This window comes from Cupressus sempervirens, chromosome 2, assembly GCF_028749045.1.
Source record: "Cupressus sempervirens isolate cs-2001-9-10 chromosome 2, ASM2874904v1, whole genome shotgun sequence".
NCBI classification, from domain to species: domain Eukaryota; kingdom Viridiplantae; phylum Streptophyta; class Pinopsida; order Cupressales; family Cupressaceae; genus Cupressus; species Cupressus sempervirens.
The window spans coordinates 53,203,866-53,222,977 of record NC_143119.1 but is presented as its reverse complement, the minus strand read 5'-3'; positions in this window follow the sequence as shown (position 1 = coordinate 53,222,977).

Here is a 19,112-nt window from a genome sequence, read left to right as displayed (position 1 = left end):
CAAACCCCTTTTAAAGAGGGCATAAACCTAACTCACGTCCAAGAGAGGCTAATAAAATACAATTTAATAATAATTTTTATTTATTAGTCCATTGGTTTACAAAGATTAGCCCCTTTTTCCAAAATTTCACGTTTTTGGAGCCTGCCTGCCTTAACAAAGTTTATTTTATTTTTAATTATTTGAATAGGGGACATGACAAGTCCTCCCCTCCCAAATATTGCTTGCCCTCAAGCAATGAAGGTTGGAATTCTCAAGAATATGTGCTCCTTCCCAAGTTGCATCCTCTAGTGGTAATCCTTTCCATTTGACCAAATGCTCTATGATGCTCCTATTTCTCAACCTTTTCTATCTTGTATCTAAAATCTCTTCTAGTATCAAAACTAATTTTCCTTCATCATCAAGAGGTGATAATTCTATAGATACTATGGTTTGCTGGCCTAGAACCTTCTTTAAGCAAGATACATGAAAAATATTATGTATTTTGCTATTTGGTGGGAGCTCCAATTCATAAGCTACCTCTCCTACCTTCTTGATGATTTTATAAGGCCCATAGAACCTTGGCTTGAGTTTCTCTGCCCCACTTCTCTTCAAGGTTCTTTGCTTATATGGCTGAAACCTAACAAATACCAAATCTCCCACCTCAAAAGATCTTTCAATCCTTTTCCTGTCAGCATATATCTTTTGTTGGTTTTGTGCATGTTGTAGATTATCCTTGAGGGACCTTATTATGTCTTGGCTTTGCTTGATGAAATCACTTGCTGCGGGTACTCTTCTATCGAAAAGTATTAGATCAACAAAGGAAAGGGCATCATAACCATAAAGAGCATGAAAAGGAGGCATACCAATAGACATGTGATGAGATGTATTGTAACAATACTCCCATAGGTGTAACCATTTCACCCAAGCATGTTGTTGATTTGAAACATAGTTCCTCAAATATCCTTCTATCCATTTATTAACTATCTCTGTTTGTCCATCTGTTTGAGGGTGATAGCTAGTACTGGGAATGAGTTTAGTTCCTGCCAAATGAAAGAGATCCTTCCAAAAAGAGCTGAGAAATCTTCTGTCCCAGTCACTAACAATGTTTCTAGGCAAAACATGTAATCTAAAAATTTCCTTGAAGAACAATTCGGCCACTTGTGATGCCTTGAAATAAGATGTGATAGGAAAGAAATGTGCATACTTAGTTAGTCTATCTACCACCACATATATGCAATCCTTACCTTGAACCTTGGGCAACCCAGTGATGAAATCCATGGAAATACTTTCCCATTTTTGTTCGGGAATAGGAAGTGGCTGCAACAACCCTGCAGAAAAATTTTGCTCACTCTTGCTTTGTTGGCATACCATACATTACTTAATCTGTTTAAGGACATCCTCCTTCATACCCTTCCATGAAAACCGCTCTCGAATTTTCCTGTATGTCTTGAAGTATCCCTGGTGACCAGCCAAAGGTGTGTCATGAAAGGCCCTCAATATCCTCTCCTTAGTTTTTGACCCTGACACTAAGAATATTCTGTTCTTGTAATAAATCAATTCATCAACAACCTTGTACCTGTTATCATCCACTAACTTATCCAAAATCTTGGTGGCAAATGAATCTTTAGCATACTCTAAAATTATGGAGACTTTCCAATCAACAGAGATAGATGATAAGGAACACAGAGTGGGCTTTCTTGAGAGAGCATCAACAACCACATTATTCTTTCCTTTCATGTATTCAATATCAAAATCATAAGCTTGCAATTTGCTTACCCATTTTTGTTGACGATCATTCAAATCTCTTTGGTTCAAGAAGAACCTGAGGCTATTATGGTCTGTCTTTACAATGAATCTCCCACATACCAAATATTGTCTAAACTTATGAAGTGCATGCATGATTGCCAACATTTCCTTATCATAGATGGAGTAGCCTTTCTCTAATTGATTTAATTTTTGACTCTCAAATGCTATTGGATGTCCCCTTTGAGTTAGGATAGCCCCTATACCTTCTCCTGAAGCATCACATTCAACAACAAAAGGTAAAGAGAAATCTGGAATTGCAAGCACAGGGCATGAACTCATTACCTCCTTAAGCTTATCAAATGTTTTTTGTGCCTCTTCTGTCCAAACAAAAGCTCCTTCCTTTGTCAAATCAGTCAAGGGGGCAGCAAGCTGAGAAAATTTCTTGGCAAATCTCCTATAGTAGCTACACAACCCGAAGAAACCTCTCAACTGTGTAAGATTAGTGGGTGGAGGCCAATCCAAAATTGCCTGTATTTTTTGTTGATCAACCTGTACTCCTTTAGAGCTTATAATATGTCCCAAATATAGGATCTCTGTCAAACCAAACTCACATTTAGATAGCTTAGCATAGAAGGATTGGTGCTCCAAGATTCCCAAAATAGTGTCTATGTGCTTTAGATGCTCTTCCCATGTTTTACTGTATATCAAGATATCATAAAAAAATACCAAAAATTTTTTTTGAAGATGCTGACTGAATACCTTATTCATACAAGATTGGAATGTTCCAGGTGCATTAGTGAGTCCAAATGGCATAATAAGAAATTCAAAGTGCCCATAGTGACATCTGAAAGCAGTCTTTTCCACATCTTCACTCCTCATTCGGATTTGATGGTAGCCTGATCTTAAGTCAATTTTTGAGAAGTACACAGCACCATGTAACTCATCAATGAGTTCATCTATGCGTGGTATGGGATACCTATTTTTTATGGTCTTCTTGTTTAGAGCCCTGTAGTCTATACACATTCTCATTTTACCATCCTTTTTCTTGACAAGTACCATAGATGATGCAAATGGACTAGAGCTAGGCCTTATGAATCCCATGTCCAGGAGTTCTTTAATAGTTTTTTCAATTTCTTCCTTATAACCTCTTGGATGGTGATATGGGGTTGTTATAACTAGTTTGGCACCCTGTTCTAACTCTATAACATGCTCAAAACCTCTATCTGGTGGTAATCCTGGAGGAAAATCATTGAAAACTATACTATGCTTATCAAGAATATTTTGAATTTCAAAATGGAAATTACCTTGATTCTTTAGAGAGCTTGTTGGTTGGATTATGACTCCTGCTGCCCATGTTACTTGTCCTCTTCGAAAAGTCCTCTCCATCCTCTTTGCAGAGACCACCTTAGGTGCTCCATTTGATAACCCTCTCAATATGACTTCTTTCCCATTGGAATGAAATTTAAACTCTATAGTTTGATGGTTCATGTAATAGCCTCTGATAGAGTGTAACCATTGAACACCCAATACAAGATCTATCTCCCCAATACCAACCACATAGAAGTCATCACATAACTCATAATCTCCTAAGGTCATCTTGAGTTGTTTCACCACCCGTGTGCAAGGCATAGTGAATCCATCAGCTACAGTAACATTGAATCCCTCAAAATCTTCTACTTTAAGCCCTCTTTTCATGACAAATCCCTCATCAATAAAATTGTGAGTTGCCCCACTATCAAGAAGAACAGTCAACCTTTGCCCTGCTAGTACCCCTCAAATTCGGAAGGGATGGTACCTTGGGACTCCTGATAATGCTGCTAAAGTGCCATCCTTTCTGATTTCTTTTACTTTCTCTTCTTCTACCTCCTCCTTAGTATCATGAAATTCCTCATGCTCATCTGAATCAGATTCTAAAGCAACTTCAATATAGTGCACTTGACCTTTCCCCAAACATCTGTGTCCTGGAACCCATGGTTCTCTACAAGTAAAACAAAGCTTTTTCCTTCGTAATTCACTCCTAGTCTCTTCATCTACCTTCTTTTTTGCCACATTTGTCACATCTTTTGGTGGTAGTGTTGGGAAAGTTTTTTTCTAAAAATTTCCCTTATGTTGCCAAAGATTTGGGGGTTTTTGATTAGTGATTGATTTCATAGGCACGCAAGTTTCAAGTTGCAAGCTTCTTTTGATAGCTTCCTGTAAGGTTGAGGGTGAGAAAGCCTTAACCAAACCGTTAACAGAATCTTCTAAACCATCAAAAAAAAGATAAATGATCCTCTTTTCACTCATATCAGGTACCATAACAGCCACTTTTTGAAATTCTTCTATATACTAATTAACTGATTTGGTTTGCTTCAACTTTGACAATTCTTTAAAGTACTCTTCATCATCCTTGAGGTCAAATATATCTATCACCCTTTGACTGAAATCTTCAAATGTAGTTACCTGATCGTGACCTTGAGTAGTCGTTCCATGATACCACCAATCATAGGCTGCATCTTCCAAGTGTAGACTTGCAAATTGAATAGCATCACTCTCTTTCATGGGGTTAAGTGTGAAGAAAGTTTGTAATTTTTGTAGCCATGCTCTAGCTGAAATTTTATTTGTTCGATCAAAAGTAGGTGCTGTAAACTTGCTTATTTTATTTTTGAGCTCTCTTCCACTTGTGTCATGCTCCCTTCTATTCTCTTTCTTGGGCATCAAAGCGTTCATCATATCCACATATTCTCTAAAAGGAACTGAACTATGAAAGTCATCATCTAAGCCATTGTAAGTAGTTCTTAATGTAATCAAATTACCTGTAACCTCTTCCACTGGATTAATGGCTGGATTTGGTACTGGTGGCTCATCTGCAGGCAAAAAAATAGATTTGGTTGATTTAGATGGTGTGGATCTCCCATTTCTTGGCTCCTCTGAAGTGCTCCCTTTCTCATTAATAGATGCAATTCCTTGTAATTTTTCTGTCAATATTCGCAAAGCCTCTCTAGTTTCCGCCAAACCATCCACTGTTTGCTTCTAAGTATTTTGGATGTCTTGGAAGAATTTCTTTGCCATCTCATCTGGATCAGCCATACTTTTTTCTTCCTTGGATTTTGTACTTTTGCTTTCAATTGGTGGTTTGATCAAAATTTCTTTATTCTTTTCTCGCTGCAAATATCTTTTTTCTCTTTCACTTAGTTGCATGCAATCATAAAATATGACATGCAAGATCTGGGTAGTTATCAAAACTTGACATGCAAGATCTGGGTAGTTGTTAAAACTGACATGCAACTTCTACAAACCCTCAGGCTGACAAGATCATGGCTCTGATACCACTGTAATGTCCCTTTACTAATTTTTTATGATATTTCTAGCCTCAAATCGGAACTTTAAAATCAAACAACCAATATTACAAAGATCTGCCAATTTCCCAATAAAACCCAAATCGGGTATGTCCAAATTAGTGCCAAAAACTTCACAACTTCACAAATTATTAATAAATCTGAAAATGGACATTTTTACAGAAATTTCAGGAGCATAACAGCCTACAAAATGACATTTCTATATTTGTATAGCCTTTACACAACAGCTCACAAATGTAGGGCAAAACTATGCTCAATCGGGCTCCCGAAATTAACACAAAAAATGCCCGGAAACACCACAAAACACTCATAAACTATCTCAGAAGTTTAATCATGACCCAATACATATTTTCAGCTCTATTTTAACATCATAAATTTTGAAATATAGCAGCAAACCAAACTGATATGAAACACTCAACTGAAAACTCAAACTCAAACCAAAAACAACCCCGAAAACACCCAAATCGCCACTATTCAGCACAAAGGCAAACTTTGTATGAGCATGCACATGGAATGGCTTTAAACTCCCATCCTTAGCCTTCCTAGAAACCTGTAAACACCTTTTCTTGGGTCTCCTTCTCCATAGGTTTGGCAGTCTCTGAAGAACAACAAGAAAATTAGCAAGAATCAAGATGTAGAATGAGCCCAAAATGCCTCCAAACCCCTTTTAAAGAGGGCATAACCCTAACTCACGTCCAAGAGGGGTTAATAAAATATAATTTAATAATAATTTTTATTTATTAGTCCATTGGTTTCCAAAGATTAGCCCCTTTTTCCGAAATTTCACCTTTTTGGAGCCTGCCTGGCTTAACAAAGTTTATTTTATTTTTAATTATTTGAATAGGGGACATGACAAGTCATCCCCTCCCAAATATTTCTTGTCCTCAAGAAATGAAGGTTGGAATTCTCAAGAATATGTGCTCCTTCCCAAGTTGTATTCTCTAGTGGTAATCCTTTCCATTTGACCAAATTGTCTATGGTGCTCCTATTTCTCAACATTTTCTCTCTTGTATCCAAAATCTATTCTGGTATCAAAACTAATTTCCCTTCATCATCAAGAGGTGGTAATTCTGTAGATACTATGGTTTTCTGGCCTAGAACCTTCTTTAAGAAAGATACATGAAAAATATTATGTATTTTGCTGTTTGGTGGGAGCTCCAATTCATAAGCTACCTCTCCTACCTTCTTGATGATTTTATAAGGCCCATAGAACCTTGGCTTGAGTTTCTCTGCCCCACTTCTCTTCAAGTTGCTTTGCTTATATGGCTGCAACCTAACAAATACAAAATCTCCCACCTCAAAATATCTTTCAATCCTTTTCCTGTCAGCATATATCTTTTTTTGGTTTTGTGCATGTTGTAGATTATCCTTGAGGGACCTTATTATGTCTTGGCTTTGCTTGATGAAATCACTTGCTGCGGGTACTCTACTATCGGAAAGTATTAGATCAACAAAGGAAAGGGCATCATAACCATAAAGAGCATGAAAAGGAGGTATACCAATAGACATGTGATGAGATGTATTGTAACAATACTCCCCTAGGTGTAACCATTTCACCCAAGCATGTTGTTGATTTGAAACATAGTTCCTCAAATATCCTTCTATCCATTTATTAACTATTTCTGTTTGTCCATCTGTTTGAGGGTGATAGCTAGTACTGGGAGTGAGTTCAGTTCCTACCAAATGAAAGAGCTCCTTCCAAAAAGAGCTGAGAAATCTACTATCCCGGTCACTAACAATGTTTCTAGGCAAACCATGTAATCTAAAAATTTCCTTGAAGAACAATTCGGCCACTTGTGATGCCTTGAAATCAGATGTGATAGGAAAGAAATGTGCATACTTAGTTAGTCTATATACCACCACATATATGCAATCCTTACCTTGAACCTTGGGCAACCCAGTGCTGAAATCCATGAAAATACATTCCTAGTTTTGTTCGGGAATAGGAAGTGGCTGCAACAACCCTGCAGGAAAATTTTGCTCACTCTTGCTTTGTTGGCATACCATACATTCCTTAATGTGTTTAAGGACATCCTCCTTCATACCCTTCCATGAAAACCGCTCTCGAATTTTCCTGTATGTCTTGAAGTATCCCTGGTGACCAGCCAAAGGTGTCATGAAAGGCCCTCAATATCCTCTCCTTAGTTTTTGACCCTGGCACTAAGAAAATTCTGTTCTTGTAATAAATCAATTCATCAACAACCTTGTACCTATTATCATCCACTAACTTATCCAAAATCTTGGTGGCAAATGAATCTTTAGCATACTCTAAAATTATCGAGACTTTCCAATTAGCAGAGATAGATGATAAGGAACACAAAGTGGGCTTTCTTGAGAGAGCATCAGCAACCACATTATTCTTTCCTTTCATGTATTCAATATCAAAATCATAAGCTTGCAATTTTCTTACCCATTTTTGTTGACGATCATTCAAATCCTTTTGGTTCAAGAAGAACCTGAGGCTATTATGGTCTGTCTTTACAATGAATCTCCCACATACCAAATATTGTCTAAACTTATGAAGTGCATGCATGATTGCCAACATTTCCTTATCATAGATGGAGTACCCTTTCTCTAATTGATTTAATTTTTGACTCTCAAATGCTATTGGATGTCTCCTTTGAGTTAGGACAGCCCCTATACCTTCTCCCGAAGCATCACATTCAACAACAAAAGGTAAAGAGAAATCTGGAATTGCAAGCACAGGGCATGAACTCATTACCTCCTTAATCTTATCAAATGTTTTTTGTGCCTCTTTTTTCCAAACAAAAGCTCCTTTCTTTGTCAAATCAGTCAAGGGGGCAGCAAGCTGAGAAAATCCCTTGGCAAATCTCCTATAGTAGCTACACAACCCGAAGAAACCTCTCAACTGTGTAAGATTAGTGGGTGGAGGCCAATCCAAAATTGCCTGGATTTTTTGTTGATCAACCTGTACTCCTTTAGAACTTATAATATGTCCCAAATATAGGATCTCTGTCAAACCAAACTCACATTTAGATATCTTAGCATAGAAGGATTGCTTCTCCAAGATTCCCAAAATAGTGTCTATGTGCTTTAGATGCTCTTCCCATGTTTTACTGTATATCAAGATATCATCAAAAAATACCAAAACAAATTTTCGACGATGCTGACTGAATACCTTATTCATACAAGATTGAAATGTTGCAGGTGCATTAGTGAGTCCAAATGGCATAACAAGAAATTCAAAGTGCCCACAGTGACATCTGAAAGCAGTCTTTTCCACATCTTCACTCCTCATTCGGATTTGATGGTAGCCTGATCTTAAGTCAATTTTTGAGAAGTATATAGCACCATGTAACTCATCAATGAGTTCATCTATGCGTGGTATGGGATACCTATTTGTTATGGTCTTCTTGTTTAGAGCCCTGTAGTCTATACACATTCTCATTGTACCATCCTTTTTCTTGACAAGTACCACAGATGATGCAAATGGACTAGAGCTAGGCCTTATGAATCCCATGTCCAGGAGTTCTTTAATAGTTTTTTCAATTTCTTCCTTATAACCTCTTGGATGGCGGTATGGGGTTGTTATAACTGGTTTGGCACCCTGTTCTAACTCTATAACATGCTCAAAACCTCTATCTGGTGGGAATCCTGGAGGCAAATCATTGAAAACTATACTATGCTTATCAAGAATATTTTGAATTTCAAAATGGAAATTACCTTGATTCTTTGGAGAGCTTGTTGGTTGGATTATGACTCCTACTGCCCATGTTACTTGTCCTCTTCGAAAAGTCCTCTCCATCCTCTTTGCAGAGACCACCTTAGGTGCTCCATTTGATAACCCTCTCAATATGACTTCTTTCCCATTGGAATGAAATTTAAACTCCATAGTTTGATGGTTCATGTAATAGCCTCCGATAGAGTGCAACCATTGAACACCCAATACAAGATCTGTCTCCCCAATACCAACCACATAGAAGTCATCACATAACTCATAATCTCCTAAGGTCATCTTGAGTTGTTTCACCACCCGTGTGCAAGGCATAGTGAATCCATCAGCTACAGTAACATTGAATCCCTCAAAATCTTTTGCTTTAAGCCCTTTTTTCATGACAAATCCCTCATCAATAAAATTGTGAGTTGCCCCACTATCAAGAAGAACAATCAACCTTTTCCCTGCTAGTACCCCTCGAATTTGGAAGGGATGGTACCTTGGGACTCCTGATAATGCTGCTAAAGTGCCATCCTTGTTGATTTCTTTTACTTTCTCTTCTTCTACCTCCTCCTTAGTATCATGAAATTCCTCATGCTCATCTGAATCAGATTCTGAAGCAACTTCAATATAGTGCACTTGGCCTTTCCCCAAACATCTGTGTCCTAGAACCCATGGTTCTCTACAAGTAAAACAAAGCTTTTTTCTTTGTAATTCACTCCTAGTCTCTTCATCTACCTTCTTTTTTGCCACATTTGTCACATTTTTTTGTGGTAGTGTTGGGAAAGTTTTTTTCTAAAAATTTCCCTTATGTTGCCAAAGATTTGGGGGTTTTTGATTAGTGATTGATTTCATAGGCACGCAAATTTCAAGTTGCAAGCTTCTTTTGATAGGTTCCTGTAAGGTTGAGGGTGAGAAAGCCTTAACCAAACCGTTAACAGAATCTTCTAAACCATCAACAAAAAGATAAATGATCCTCTTTTCACTCATATCAGGTACCATAACAGCCACTTTTTGAAATTCTTCTATATACTCATTAACTGATTTGGTTTGCTTCAACTTTGACAATTCTTTAAAGTACTCTTCATCATCCTTGAGGTCAAATCTATCAATCACCCTTTGACTGAAATCTTCAAATGTAGTTACCTGATCGTGACCTTGAGTAGTCATTCCATGATACCACCAATCATAGGCTGCATCTTCCAAGTGTAGACTTGCAAACTGAATAGCATCACTCTCTTTCATGGGGTTAAGTGTGAAGAAAGTTTGTAATTTTTGTAGCCATGCTCTAGCTGAAATTTTATTTGTTCCATCAAAAGTAGGTGCTGTAAACTTGCTTATTTTATTTTTGAGCTCTCTTCCACTTGTGTCATGCTCCCTTCTGTTCTCTTTCTTGGGCATCAAAGCGTTCATCATATCCACATATTCTCTAAAAGGAACTGAACTATGAAAGTCATCATCTAAGCCATTGTAAGTAGTTCTTAATGTAATCAAATTACCTGTAACCTCTTCCACTGGATTAATGGCTGGATTTGGTACTGGTGGCTCATCTGCAGGCAAAAAAATAGATTTGGTTGATTTAGATGGTGTGGATCTCCCATTTCTTGGCTCCTCTGAAGTGCTCCCTTTCTCATTAATAGATGCAATTCCTTGTAATTTTTCTGTCAATATTCGCAAAGCCTCTCTAGTTTCCGCCAAACCATCCACTGTTTGCTTCTAAGTATTTTGGATGTCTTTGAAGAATTTCTTTGCCATCTCATCTGGATCAGCCATACTTATTTCTTCCTTGGATTTTGTACTTTTGCTTTCAATTGGGGGTTCGATCAAAATTTCTTTATTCTTTTCTCACTGCAAATATCTTTTTTCTCTTTCACTTAGTTGCATGCAATCATAAAATATGACATGCAAGATCTGGGTAGTTATCAAAACTTGACATGCAAGATCTGGGTAGTTGTTAAAACTGACATGCAACTTCTACAAACCCTCAGGCTGGCAAGATCATGGCTCTGATACCACTGTAATGTCCCTTTACTAATTTTTTATGATATTTCCAACCTCAAATCAGAACTTTAAAATCAAACAACCAATATTACAAAGATCTGCCAATTTCCCAATAAAACCCAAATCGGGTATGTCCAAATTAGTGCCAAAACTTCACAACTTCACAAATTATTAATAAATCTGAAAATGGAAATTTTTACAGAAATTTTAGCAGCATAACAGCCTACAAAATGAAATTTTCAGATTTGTATAGCCTTTACACAACATCTCACAAATGTAGGGCAAAACTATGCTCAATCGGGCTCCCGAAATTAACACAAAAAATGCCCGAAAACACCACAAAACACTCATAAATTATCTCAGAAGTTTAATCATGACCCAATACATATTTTCAGCTCTATTTTAACATCATAAAGTCTGAAATACAGCAGCAAACCAAACTGATATGAAAAACTCAACTGAAAACCCAAACTCAAAACAAAAACAACCCCGAAAACACCCAAATCGGCACTATTCAGCACAAAGGCAAACTCTGTATGAGCATGCACATGGAGTGGCTTCAAACTCCCATCTTTAGCCTTCCTAGAAACTTGCAAACTCCCATTCTTGGGTCTCCTTCTCCACAGGTTTGGCAGCCTCTGAAGAACAACAAGAAAATTAGCAAGAATCAAGATGTAGAATGAGCCCAAAATGCCTCCAAACCCCTTTTAAAGAGGGCATAACCCTAACTCACATCCAAGAGGGGTTAATAAAATATAATTTAATAATAATTTTTATTTATTAGTCCATTGGTTTCCAAAGATTAGCCCCTTTTTCCGAAATTTCACCTTTTTGGAGCCTGCCTGCCTTAACAAAGTTTATTTTATTTTTAATTATTTGAATAGGGGACGTGACACAATTGTCGTGCTAATGTAAATTGTTAAGAATTCTAGGAGGCCCTATTTGACTAGTTATAACTTTGACCCAATTGACTAAAATGAGAAAAAAAATTGCATTAAATTATAGAGGTTAGATACTTTTTATGTTTTAGATTTGATCCTATGATGAATCCATTTGATTAGTTGTCTGAATGTGATTCCAAATGCAATTTGTAAAGTTGTACTGGTGTCAAGAAATGTAGATTGACTAATACCCTTGTTTGGAATTTCATAACTCTAAATTCATGATAGGTGAGACCAAATGGATTGTACTATTGTGTTCTACTCAAAAAATTCTTTAAGTTTTCTAATTTGCAAGTCTTGACGAATTCAATATCTACACACTTTACTAGGTCCATTCCATTTGCAAAAAGAACTTTGATGATAGTGTTCCTAGTTTTGTAAATCCAAGTAGCCCACTTTGACCATTCACCAAATATACCAAGTTATTCTTCATGTGACCAAATAATAGATTTATACTCTTCAAATATCCTTGATAGATCTCTTCTGCTAATCTATTGTAATTTTATATTTTAATTTTTTTCCCCTATTCATTAAAATTTTCTTGTAGAACTAGATAGAAGTTGAAAAAGGGTTTGATTATTTTATATTGTTGATGATTTTTCAATAAGTAATAATAGGAGTACAATAACATAAACCAATTCTAAAAATGTTCTAATTTTGTAAAGTCATTACAAGTAGATTTTTTTGAATATACACCTAATATGTAACTCGATGAAGATTTACAATAATATCCAAATGATTACAACCAAGAATAAAGCCAACCTAAAGGTGTGAAGGTGAAATATGAGCATAGAAGGAAGCTACGGTTAGAATCCAACTCTCAAATGCTACACATCGGAAAAAATATGGCTACCAGACATGGCCATACAGTTACAAAGTGCCCACTCATGGATAAAATGCTCAAAACCCAGCTAAAACTCTGACTTAGTACTGTGTTTAGTAGAAGAAACAATGCACAATCTCCAAGATGCTTCTAATTGCAAGAATCCAAACCACTATTTTGGGGGCTATGTCCCAAATAGGAAAAGCAAGTGGGGTTGGCGTCCCAAATGCTGAAAGCTCAATCAGAGCCCAAAACATAAATCCTAGATGTAATATGTCAATAATGCCTTTGAACTTTGTCTTTACCTCCTTATAACCCATCAAACTTAGCTCAAACCCTAAAAATGTCTCCATGTGGCATTGGGTTATAAAATAATTTATTTATCATTTTTAAAGTGGTGAAGTATTTAGAAAATGATCTTTTCCCAATAGAAAGAAATTCATTTAGCAAAATGTTCTGAGTCAAAAGAGAAATATTTTAAAAAGTTCAAGACCTTTCCAACGAGCTATTACACCAAGGGATAAGAAATCCAGATGAGACCAAAAACCCCTTATATACTCCAAAATGGCTATAACTTAGCCTTATTTAAATATTAAATGCCAACTTAGGAAATATTAAAAATATAACCCAAGTAGATAAAAAATGCCCCAAAGACACCACAAACCATGAAATCATCCTGTCACCTATCTATGACTAGAGTCAAAAATCAAGGATCCACTGGCAATCTCATCCCTAAAATCTAGGGATGCTCCTAAAACTTACGAAACAAACCCTATTCCTCTAAAACTAAACTCAAGGAATCATCTCATGGAGAACCAACCCTAGTCCTGATCATCCCTCCTAAAAAGTAGGAATAACCCCCTAATTTTTAGGAACAACCTCCTAAAAACAAGGAACATCTCCAAACTAAACAACAATTGCTAGAACACCAAATCCCCAACATTGTATAACCATATTGGGTCTCTATCCAATCCTATCAGCCTAAAAGACCCCATAATAAGCTGATTGACAAGTTTCTACTAGATGGAGCTAAAGAGAGGACATGATAGTCCTTCCCTCTTGGAGATGCCTGCCCACAAGCAACTATAATTTTGGATGCAGTAAAATGCTCTCACCCTCCCAAATGGCACCCTCTATGGGAAGATCTCTCCATTGTACCAAATATTCTTGAATTACCCTACTTCCCAACTATCATTTCCTTACTTCCAAAATCTCATCAGGAACCAAAATTAATTTACCTTCCTCATCCATTGGAGGTAGCTCAAGTGAAACTATAATATGTTGTCCAAGTGCCATTTTTAGGAAAGATACATGGTATAAATTATGAATTCTACTACCAGGTCATAACTCAACCTCATATGGAACCTCCCCCACTCACCTAATGGCCAAGTATGGACCATAAAAATGTGGTTGGAGCTTTTTAGTTTCCCCCCCCTTTTTAGGGTGCTTTGCCGATATGGTTGTAAGTCTAGAAAGACTATATCATCCACCTCAAATGTTCTCTCAATCCCATGCCTATCAACTTATATCTTTCATTAATTTTGAGCTTTTTTTAAATTCTCCCTAAGAGATCTCATGATATCATGGTTCTCTTGTAACTAATCTTGAGCCATGGGTACTCTACTATCACTAAGTGCCAAATCAATGAAAGATAATGCCTCATATCCATAGAGAGCTCTAAAAGGTGTCATGCCAATGGACATATGGTGCGTGGTATTATAATATAATCACCCAAATATAACTAGCGTATCCATGCTTTTTTCTGCCCTAACACATAGTTACATAAATATCCCTCAACGCACTTGTTGACTATTTTGATTTATCCATCATTTTAAAGATGGAAACTAGTACTAGGTGTCAACACAATGCCTATTAGCCTGAAAAGATCCTGCCAAAAGGAACTCATGAACCTATTTTCCCTGTCACTCATAATGGTCTTGGGAAGATCATGGAGTCTAAACACCTCTTTGAAAAATAACTTAGCTACCTATGATGCCATAAAATCTAATGCAATGGGAAAAAAATGGGCATACTTGGTTAGCCTATCCAGAACAACATAAATACAATCTTTCCCCTAAACCCAAGGAAGACCTATAATGAAATCCATAGAGATCCTTGTCCACTTCTATTCTAGTATAGGCAAGGGCTGCAATAAACCCACTGGGTAGGTATGCTCCAACTTGTTCTGTTGACAAGTCATACACTCACAGACATGGTGTGAAACATCATCTGTGAGACCCTTCCAAGAGAATCTCTCACGAACCTCCCTATAAGTCTTACCATAGATGTCCTGCTATAGGAGTATCATGGAGAGAATGCAAAATTTGTTCCCAAATGAGAACCCAGAACAAGATAAACCCTACCCTTGTAGCAGATAATATCATCTACCATGCTATATCTATCATCCACTATCAAACCCTCCATGATCTCATAAGCATGTTGATTCTTGGAGTACTCAACTAAAATTTGAGCCTTACAATCCACTAAAATCTCACTCAATGAACATAGGGTAGCCAATGAGGATTTTTGAGAGAGTGTATCAACCAAAATATTATTCTTCCCCTTTATGAATTTGATATTGAAGTCATAATCCTGAATTTTGCTAACCCATTTTTGTTGTTGATCATTGAGATATGTTTGATTTAGGAAATATTTCAAACTATTATGGTTAGTTCTTAATACAAATTTGTTGTCAATAAGATACTATCTAAAATTTGTTGCCAACATTTCCTTATCATAGATGGAGTACAACCTTTCATTTTTTTACAACTTCCTACTCTCATAGGCAATAGGGTGTCTATTCTACATCAACACTGCTCCTATACCCAATCCTAAAGCATCACACTCTAGGAAAAATGGCTGCAAGAAATTAGGTATTTCTAAAATAGGAGAAGTACTCATAACCTCCTTAAGTCTATCAAAGATCTCCTATTCTAGTTTTGTCCATCTAAATGCCCCTTTCTTTGTGAGATTTTTCAAAGGTGCTACCAACTAAGAGAAACCTTTCACATATATTCTATAATAAGCACACAAACCAATGAATTCATGTAACTCAGTAATGTTCTAAGGGTTGGGCCAATTCTGAATCACCTGAATCTTCTCCTCATGCACCTTCACCCCATTAACACTAGTCATATGACCCAAATATAATACCTCCCTCAATCCAAACTCACATTTGGATAGCTTAGCAAATAGAGACTGAATCTCCATAATGCTAAGTACCTCCTCAACATGTCTAATATGATCCTCTCAATTACAACTGTAAATAAATATGTTATCAAAAAATACTAGAACCAACTTCGTCAACTTCTTGTTGAAGATATGTTTCATACATGACTAGAAAGTAGCTGGTGCATTGATAAGGCCAAAAGCCATTACCAAAAATTTGTAGTGTCCATAGTGATAATGGAAGGTAGTATTGTGTACATCTTCTACTTGTACACATATCTAATGGTACCTTGAGCGAAGATCAATCTTAGAGAAGTAAATAGCTCCATGAAGCTCATCCAACAGCTCATCAATGCATGGAATAGGATATATGTTCTTGATTGTCCTTTTGTTCAATGCTCTATACACATTCATAGAATCCCATTCTTCTTTTTAACAAGCACTATAGAGGAAACAAAGGAGCTAGAACTTGGCCAAATGAAACCATATCCAAAAATTCATGAATGGTCTTATCAATTTCATCCTTATAGGCCCTAGGATGATATATCGTGTAGTCATTACTGGTTTTTCTCCATTCTCTAACTCTATGCCATGCTCAAAACCTCTCTCTAGAGGCACTCTGGGAGGGATGTCACCAAAAAATCTCCCATAACGATCCGTCATTGACTATATGTCAACATGAAACACATGATCATCCTGAGGTGTGGGTGTTTTGGACTTGACCAAACAATGTGTAGCTCAAAGCACATCATTATGTCTAAGGATAGTCTCCATCCTATGAGAAGTCACCTCTCTAGGTCTACCATCTAAAGCTGCCCACAAAATAACCTTCTTCCCCCTAGAAAGGAACTCTAACTACATATGGTGGTGATCAATAATGTAACACTCAATACCCTGTGACTGCTGCATGCCCAAAACCACATCATAATTTTCTATAGGAAGCACATAAAAATCATCAGTTAGAGTATAACCCCCAATCTAAATACTAAGATTTGGAATCTATTTGGTGCAACCCAAAACTGTACCATATGCCACCTTCACTTTGAAACCACCAAACTCCTCACACTGTCACCCACTCCTCTCAACCAAATTCTAATCAATAAAGTTATGTGTAGCACCTATGTCTACCAAGCTTGTGAATTGCTTTCCCTTTAGTGTACCTCTCAACTAGAAGGCATGAAACTTAGGATTACTAGAGAGAGTAGCTAGAGCTACTTTAGCTGATGCCATGGGCTCAGAGGAATCTAACTCCAACTATGGTTGTGCCTGTTCAACATCCCCTATACTATCCTAAATATTAGTTTTAGGCATATCCTCATCTCCTAACTCAAAAGTCACCTAAATCAAATGAACCTTTTCTTTACCCATGCAATGGTGTCTAGGGTCCCAAGGTTCTTTGCATGAGAAGCATAGTTTCTTCCTCCTTAAATCATTTCACATCTTTGGGTCCATCCTACTAGGTGTAGCTAACTAACCATCCTAAAATTGTGAGGTGTTTTTCTTTTGTGGAGGTCGTGAATCTCTAAATGGATTTTTATCCAATGTATAAGTAGGAGTGATGTCTAGTCTCAATGTCACATCAATAGCATCCTTAAGAGTGGCCAAATGGAAAGCACAAAGCAATCCCTTAATGAATAGCATCACACTATGCTTTTGGGGCATATAAGGTACCATAAATGCAATACATTGGAACTCATTAATATAAGCTTCTATATGACCAATTTGTCTTAGATAAGCCAACTCTCTATAGTAAAGTTATGTATTCTTACGGTCAAATTGTGTAATGAGTCACTCAGTAAACTTAGCATAGGAATATACTAAGGCATCATCCTGGGTAATGAATCCATGGTGCCACCAATCATAGGTAATCCCCTCTAGATGCAACACAACAAATTGAATAGCCTCATCATCAAGCATGGGCCATAATGAAAGATATATACCTAGCTTGTGAACCAAAGCTCATGCACTCGTATCTCCTAAGCCATTATATGTAGCAATGTGATCTTCCTAGTAACTCTATTGAGGTCATAGTTCTAATGCTACTATGGTGGTATCTAACCATGATCTCCCTTGAACCTAGTTGTATCTCTACACTGTGCACAATATTGTGGAAGAGGGAAGATGTCCCTAACCTTAGGGGGTAGAGCTCTCCACTCAGCTATGATTGCCAAAATTGACTCCTAGAACCCCACCTCTGGTGGTTCCATCTATGCTAGTCATTCACCAATTATGAACTAAGGAAGCAATGGTCTATTTGTAGTAGGTGTATGATGGTGATGCCACCTACAGGAATGAAGGGAGCTCCCAACTGAAGAATGGGATTGATGGATCTGCTGACTACTAGCCACTAAAATTGAACTACTTTGCCTACCTTTATGTCCACCCATCTCTGAATGCTCCAAGGTATCTTATAATCTATCTAAAGCCTAAGTGATCCAGCGTTGAGTAGTGAATATGGTCTATACCATCTATCTTTCTTCATCATCCTGATTCCCTGTGTCATCCACTTGTTCTTCTACCATAATAGGTTCCTAGTCTATTCCAAACCCTTGCTCAATTTGAACTCTTCTATGCATATAAAATCTATTTATCTTAGCTCTTGGATGCATAGATTTGTAATCAAATCATAGGTTGGCAAGATCAAGCTCTGATACCACTAAAAGATCCCTGATGGATTTCTTCTATTGATCTGCTATATTTTTTTATTTTTTTATTTGTTTTCCCTGTTTATTAAAATTTCTTTGCAAAACTAGACAAAATTTGTAGAAGGGGTTGATTGTTTTATATTTTTGATGATTTTTCAATAAGTAATAACAGGAGTATAATAACATGAACCAGTTCTAAAAATGTATTCCAAATACATTTAACGAAAAGTCATTTCAAGCAATTTTTTTAGAATATATGCCTAATATATAACCAAATGAAGATTTACAATAATATCTAGATGATTACAACCAAGAATAAAGCCAACATGAAGGTGTGAAGGTGAAATATGAGACCAAAAGGAAGCTACAACCAAAATCCAACTCTCAAATGCTGCACGTCAAAAAGAATATGGCTGCCAGGCATGACTATATAGCTGCAAAGTGCCCACTCATGGGTAAAATGCCCAAATCCTAGCTAAAACTTCAAATTAGTACTGCATTCCCTAGAAGAAACAATGGACAATCTCCAAGATGCTTCTGACTACAAGAATCCAAACCACTATTTTGGAGGCTATGTCCCAAACAGGCAAAGCAAGTGGGGTTGGCGTCCCAAATCCTAAAAGCTTAATTAGAGCCCAAAACATAAATCCAAGATGTAATATGTCAATAATTCCTTCAAACTTTGTCTTTACCTCCTTATAACCCATCAAACTTAGCTCAAACCCTAAAAGTGTCTCCATGTGGTGTTGGGTTATAAAATAATATATTTCTCATTTTTAAAGTGGTCAAGTATCT